The sequence below is a fragment of the Fukomys damarensis genome, unplaced genomic scaffold (assembly GCF_012274545.1).
Source record: "Fukomys damarensis isolate Sample0158 unplaced genomic scaffold, DMR_v1.0_HiC HiC_scaffold_13, whole genome shotgun sequence".
NCBI lineage: Eukaryota > Metazoa > Chordata > Mammalia > Rodentia > Bathyergidae > Fukomys > Fukomys damarensis.
Window position 1 is genome coordinate 8,810,282 of NW_022900925.1, and position 6,971 is coordinate 8,817,252.

Genomic DNA, 6,971 nt, shown 5'->3' on the forward strand with positions numbered 1-6,971 from the left:
GTATTTATTGTTCTTTCTTTTGAAATGACCACTCTGTCCATACTATTCTGGATAAAATTCCTGAGTAAATTTGCAGGACCTTCTGAGCCCACACTACCAGAGAAATAAATCGTGAGCAGATTTACAGGACCACCAGAGTGAGTCTTTAACAGGACCAGTGCATAAGGAATAGGGGGAGATTAGTTAATATACCAAAGTGAGCCCTGTTGGACTAATTCTAGAAGGGTGGAGGCTGCTTATACAGCAGGTGCAGACCGGTGATTGGTCCCATTGTAGGCCTGTAATTGGTTCAAATTTGGGCCTGCTGATGGGCCTAAATGCATGTAAGTGATCCGTTCAAGAACGTAAGAGCTCTATAACAGGTACAGCTGTAGGGCAGAATTAATTGTGTGGATGGGGCAATGACCAAGAGCCATTTGGTTGACAGCTGTCACATCTCTGTACAAAATTCCAGGGCTGAAACTGGGGAATCTTTGGAGGGCTAGCTGTGTTCATTACAGCCTATGGGAGGATGGGGAGTTTGAGAATGTTGATAATGGGTCCAGATTCCTCTCTCTCCAATATTAGCTACGTTACCATGCCACCTTCCTTCTTCAGCAGCAGCAGTGTCAGTGGTGGGAGTGGGGAGAAGGTTACAGAGCTGACAGTTGAATTTTATTCCTGGAGAGAGGAGCTGCTAAATAACCAGGGAGAACATTGAAGCAAGTTGTCCCAGTCCATTGGAGGGGTGGGGGCAAAGGAAAGCGAAAGAGAGGGGTGCAACAACCTGCTGCTAAACCTTGTCTCCCTCTGGCCAGCAAAGGAAAAGGAGAGCACCAGGTGCTTCTTTATTTCAGTACACCACTCCAGTTTAGATGGGGAAACTGAGGCACAAGGAAGTCCCGTAACTTGACCAAGGCCACAGAAGCAATCAAAAGGGGAAGTCAGTGCCAGATGTGATGCAGGATCACAATTTCGAGCCCAGCCTGGACAACTTAAGAGCCTGTCTCAAAATTTAAAATTTTAAAAAAGCACTGGAGATGTAGCTTAGTGCAAAGGCCCTGGGTTCAGGCATTAGTACTGGAAAAAAAAAAAAAAGAGGGGTGGGTGTCAAGATTCAAGACCAGACAGTGGGCTCCAAAGTCCCTGCTCTTAACCATGAAATTACACAATGCCCTCAATTTCCTTATCTGGGAGCCCCCCTAAAAAAGAAAATAATATATATTGATGGTATTTAAACCTGTCCAGTAAAAACTGACTGAAAGGTGAGAGGTTGGATATTAAGCATAAACCTGCTTCCTATAATGTCACCTCAATTTGTCCTGATTTTACATGCACACTTCTGCAGAACTGCGCAGCTAAAAGGGATGGAAAATTTCCCAGCGTACTCATACTTCCTCCCTTTCAACAGCTAGAGCAGACAGTACTAGTCTCTGATGCTTTCTGCTCCAGGGACTATGCTCTGGGAACCACTGGCATAGAGTCTGACATTGTCCTGCTTCCCCTGGGGCTGGGTTTTAAGGCTGGAGAGGATACAAGAAGTAAAGGTGCCTGTCAGGTGGACCCTAACCATGGTACTTCCTTTGCCTTCCTGGAGCGAGGGTGAGCATTTTGGAATCCAGGTTGGCTCAGCTGCAGGCCTTCCTGTGGGGCAGTGGAATAGGCAGGCCCTGGTTCTACTCCCCCTTGCACCAGAGATGTGAACCTTTGAACTCTGGCTTATTCAGCTCCATAATTGTCCTTATTAAAGGAAGTAAAATGTTCTTATCAACAGCATTTTTTTTTTCTTTTTGGTACCAGGAATCAAACTCAAGTTGCTGCACTTACGAGGCAGGTGGTGGAACCACTGAGCTAAATCCCTGGCCCTCAACAGCCATTTTTCTGCTTTATTTATTTCTCAGTGTTTTCTAAGAATGCATCCTACCAAACAGAGGGCTCAGTTTTGAGTGTTGCTAATGAGGTTGGAAATCAAAACTGGAAGGTGAGGATAAAATGAACTGAAGCGCTCTGAATGCAATCTAGTGCCAATCTAGGAGGGAGGAGTCAGGAGCTAGTGAGTTGAAATTACTTGGGGAGAAGAAAGAGAGGGAAAAAAACCCACATCCTGCCCTATCCCAGGCCACCCACTGGCCTGCTGTCGAGGAAGGGTGTATAGACAACGGAAACATCCAGAGGATTTTTTAATAGTTTGTTAAGAGATCTGTATGCAGTGTTCATTCCTTTCATCACCCTGATGTAATGTTCAGTAAAATTTACATTGCTTCTTAGTATCTGATGTGAGTGGATTCCTTAGACAACTCAGAGGTGACGAATTCTACATCGGATGCTGAATGATCCCAGAGACAGCACCTACAGAAGGTAGAGCTGGAGCCAAGGGCACGAATGATCTTGGGTTTACCTTGTTCAGAGCCAATAATTCTTGCCTAACCCCAATTCCTCAGGCCTCCAGAGCGCACAGATAGCAGTACCTGTCCTTCCATCCTTGCCTCGTTCACAGTTGCAAGAAGATTGAATTTTTGGTGTGTGTAGAGAAATAAGATGTATTTTCCTTCCTAGAAAAGATGAGAGGGGGCTCTCCTGGGAAGAAGGAGGAGGGTGTGGTAGGAGCAATCCATCCTCTGGAGAAAAGGTTAGCTACATCACTGCCACCAGGGGAACAGACTTGCGGATGCCCAGGCTGAGACAGACAGCACAGCAGCTGTGCCCAGTGGGGCCAGCAGGAGCGGGGGGCCCTGTGTTGCCATAGAGGGTGCTGAGGGAGGCAGAAGAATGGCAGTGGATGGGTGATGAGCTTCTTCTTCTGTGGTGGGCATTGATTCCTTGGCGATTTCAGGTGATCTGGGGTCTAGTGCAACAAATGCTGGAAATCTCACTGTCTCTGTGCTGTTGCTGAAGAACAATTCAGCCTTTTTGGCAGGAGAGAGGTTCTTGGGAAAGGATAGCAGATGAAAAGCCTGGTAACAGCACAACCCAGAGGACCCAGATGAAAAAAGTTCTAAGGACAGCATGGGATGGTCACAGGGTCCATTCCTTGGTGATGGTTGGAGCAGTGCACTGGGGCAGATAGGGGCTGATCTTTCCTTTCTCCACTTCTTCCTCATGCTGTCTTTTGTTCCTGGCTGGCTACCAGGTGTGTGGCCTCAGAAACAGGAGCCTTAGGTCCTCTTTGCAAGAGACGGCTCTAGGCTGTCTCTAGACACCCAGCTGTTTCCTCCCTGGCCACCACACCCAAAGCAGCAGCAGAGACAGCAGCTGATGATAAGGGCAGGATAGCCACAAGGAGCCAACAGCAGCTTGTGATTTCCGATTCAGTTAGGCAGAAGCTGATAAGCAGAGGGAGCTGCTCAGGAGGGCCATACTACTTGGCCACTGCTGGAGCTTGAACCGGCAGAGGCTAAAGTTGTGATCCTTTATCGTATCCTCAGCTTATTCAGTTCATTCATTATTCCATGCATCCATTCATTCATTTGCTTTATTTGATGAGCTGAGTATTCCCTTAATATTCTCTTAACCCATGACGGAGAGCATAATGAGTAAGCCCTGGCCGCTGATTGCCCAAAACTTATCAACAGGACAGAGGCGATACCAGGAAGGTATGTGATCTAAGAACTCCAATGCAGATGCAAGATGGAGTGTGATTCCAGTCCCAGGAGGGGACAGAAAAGAGAGAGAGAGCTACATGAGGGAGGTGAATGGTGCAGTAAATGACTTGCATTTCTGGCCTTTTTTTTTTTTTTCTTCAGATGGGTTCTTCTGCAAAATAAGAGGTCAGAATGAGTGCAGTCAAGGCCCCACAGAAAAAGGTCCGTGACTTTAGAGCCCCGGAGTACTTTGGTGGCGAGTGACAGGAACCCAACTCAAATAGGCTTAAATTGAAAAAAGATGGGGAATTTATAGCATCATATACTTGATTGGTTCAAGAGCAGATTAGGTGTCAGGGTTTCAGGCATAGCTGAATCCAGACATCCAAATCAGGCTTTCTGCAGACTCTCTCTTCAGACCCATTTGCTTATTAGGGCCAGGATGAAAATGTTGAGTCTTAACCTTTTCAAAGTTCTAGACATGTTTTGGCAACAGCCCCATCTTCCATTTGATCTGCTTTCCCCAGCTCCACTGTTCTGCCCAGAGCTTTTCTTCCTGCCTTTTTTTACTTCTTTTGCTGCTCTTCTCTGCTAGGTGAAGGTTGACAAAGGGTGAGCTTGGGGAAGCTTTGGGAAGAGAACCCTACAGCCTGGATTGTTATACTACAATACTTCCTGGAAGAGCCAGAGTGAGGGGCTAAAACACAAGGTTGGAGGTTAAAAAGAGACTGGACCATGAAGGGCCTTCCAAGTAACACTAAGAAGTTTAGCCACTCTCTTGAAAGTAATAGGGAGCCATTGAAGGTTATAGCACGTGTGTATATGGATTTGCATTTCACTGTCAGAAAGAGCCTCTGCCGTGGAAGGGAGCAGGACTGGTGGAGCCAGTGGGCTGTTGCAGTGTTTCAGGAGAAAACCACAATAGCCTTATGAGCCAGTGACAGCCACAGGGATGGAAAAACGTAGAAAATTCATGAAATATTGACAGGACTTGGTGCAGTTTAGATACAATAGGTAAAGAAGTGGGAAGTTTCTGTTTTGAGGGGCGAAACAGAGTGGCGTATCTGGGGGGAAATGATGAGCTTGGTTTGTGTTTCTTGGGTCAGAGGTGCTTGAGGGACATCTGGCTGATGATGTCTGTGGGGGAGGGTGGGCAGGTCTCGGGCTCACAGAAGTGGAGAGAGGTCAGGGCTTCTGTGCTCCATCATGTCAGCACCGGGGTGGTGCCTGAGGAGGTGCCCCATCCTGCCTGCTGGGCTTGGTTGCACCACATCGGAATACAGAACTTCCAGTGACTCAGGGTGACCACAGAGACCTCTTCAGAAAGCAGCCTCGCAGCAGGACATGTCTGGGAGGAGTTTTGAGGGCGAGGGGAAGGGGAAGGAAGGGGAGGGACAGCACTGGCCTGTGAAACACTGAGCTCTTCTTTGCAGATCTGGAGCCAACAGCCAGGCCTGAGGACCCTTGTTGGGCTCCTCCCACACATCTGACCCCTTGGGCTGCTGGCCTTGCAGGACAGGACTGTGGGGGAGCTCATCCGCCAGAAGATTCGGGGAGCTGAAGAGCTGTAGTCAAGCCAAGGTATGTGCTGGGTGGGTGTTGTTCTCTGGGGAAGGAGCCAGGAGAGATCTGAGCAAAGCAGAGAACGCACTGCGGAGAGAGGCTGGGAAGGAGGGACACTGGAGCGAGAGCCCCAGAGGAGCCAGGACACCCTTGCCTCTTAGGAATCCAGGTCTCTGGCTGCTGGAACCCGCCTTTCTGAGCAGGGTTACCCAGATGCCCAGCTCCTAGGACCACTCTGCATGGTTAGGACCGCACAACCCATCCTCATACAACAAAAGGATGCAGCTCCGTGTAAGGGGCCCTCTCCTTTCTTCTCCTTCAACTCTATACATGCCAGTGCTATAAGACTGGTGACCCATGCCTCTGATGTAGCATACCCTCATCATCCCATTTGTTTTGGAAGTGCCCCGGGGTCCCCAGGGAGACAGGCTGTATGGTTGGAGTGGGACAGAGACGTTGCAGTGCCGGATCAGGAAGGGCCCTGGGGATTGTGGCACCTGAGCTGAGCCTTCAGGGAATGGAGGGCCTGGTGCGCCCAAATGAGGCAAGGGGAATTTCAGTGGAGGGGAACAGAGCACACAAACCCAGAGGCAGGAAAAGGGTGTGCAAGTCAGGACCAGGGACGGACAGCGAGAGGCCCCTTTTGGCTGTTACAGTATAGAATTTGGGGAGCACTCTCAGGTATGAGCCTGCCTACTCCTCCACTTAGCTCTAGGTGGTTTTCAAATATTGCCTCCTTTAGTCCTTGTAACAGCCCTCTGAGACAGATGCTGCTTTTAGATTTTGTTTAAAGATAGGGAAACTGAGGCACAAAGGTTTTAAGCAACTGGCCCAGGAAGCTCTAGCAACAAAGCAGATTGGAACCCAGGCAATGTAGCAGGGGATACTGTGCCACATCTGGCCTCTCACTAGGGCTTGCTCTGTGCCCCCACTACTCCCATGCTGTCTCCAGAGAGCTCCCTGGCTGGCATGAGGGACGGGAATGCTAGGATGTCCCCCTGCTGTCTGGCCCCTTGGATCCCACTGTGCTCCTGCCCCAGGGAACACTGCTTCCGCCACCAAGGGCTCCTTCCCTCCAGGTGTTTCCTTTCCAGCCAGGGGCTGAGGAAACCAAGGCCAGTCAGGAAAGCAGGGCTCTCCTCCCCCACCTCCAGCAATCTGTGAATCTGTGTGGGCCTCCTGGGGATGAGACTCAGCACTCTGCCTCTCACCGCGCTCTAAACCACTTGACTGGCAAGTCTGATCCATCCTGGAGCCCTGCAGTGAGGCCATTCTGTGGGAGGGAAAGAAAGGAGAGAACCTGTGAGGAGGTGAAAGAGTCAGATGACAAGTGACACAGACCATCTCCGTGCTGAGTAGTGGGCAGGACAGGAGGGAGGCCTATGTGCAGGCCCCACTGAAGCTCCCTGGCTTTTCTTCTCAGGATTGGCCCTGCAGGCATGGCCACAGGGACCCAGACATTTTGGGGTGTCTTTCTTTCTGAAGAGCTTCCCTGAGAGCAGGAAAGGGGCTCTGGGGAGGGCCGGGAACTGTCAGACCTGGATCCTTCTGAGCTGAGACAGGGATCCTGAGCCGGCCTTCTCCAGATCTACCTCCAACTCCTTTCTTCAGTTTTCATGTAGCCAGGAAGTTGTCCCCACACTGTGACATTCCAGGTACAGGTGTGAACAAGTGCCTATTCACTCTTTGGGCCTATTTTATCCACAAGGGAGTGACCTGCTGTGTATGCATCTGCCCTGAGGGACAGGTCATGGCTAATGTTCTCAATTTCAGGAAGGATGCTCTCTAAATCCCTGTTCATCCTGCCATTTCTTCATTTGTTTGTTTATCTTTTCTTTTCTTTTTTTT

The 6,971-nt window shown here is 49.6% G+C and overlaps 1 protein-coding gene across 1 annotated transcript in view; it reads left to right on the plus strand.

Moving 5' to 3' along the window:
* The first annotated feature begins 3,349 nt into the window (after positions 1-3,349).
* Pik3r6 (phosphoinositide-3-kinase regulatory subunit 6) overlaps positions 3,350-6,971 on the plus strand; it is a 51,937-nt gene continuing 48,315 nt past the window's right edge. The window contains exon 1 of the mRNA XM_010614967.2: positions 3,350-5,141. The gene's annotated coding sequence lies outside the window, so the exon portion shown is untranslated. The remainder of the gene's footprint in view (positions 5,142-6,971) is intronic.